Below are 227 nucleotides of genomic sequence, written 5' to 3' on the forward strand. Positions count from 1 at the left end.
GTCCCGGGCAGAGCCGCAAGCAGCCGCTAAACGCGGCGCTGGTCCGGGGCTGCAGCTTGCTGGCGGCGAGGGCAACAAGCAGCGGCATCTTGGAGCGTCTTCTCCCCCGACTGCCCTTTCGTCTCTCTCAGTTCGCTCCTCTCTCGTACCTGCAGCCTTTCCTTCTTCTCCCACTCCTTCTACCTTGTTATTTCTCCTTCTCTCCTCCATTTCTGTTTTTTTGGGGG

This window comes from Egretta garzetta, unplaced genomic scaffold, assembly GCF_000687185.1.
Source record: "Egretta garzetta isolate BGI_Z169 unplaced genomic scaffold, ASM68718v1 scaffold248, whole genome shotgun sequence".
Taxonomy (NCBI): Eukaryota; Metazoa; Chordata; class Aves; order Pelecaniformes; family Ardeidae; genus Egretta; species Egretta garzetta.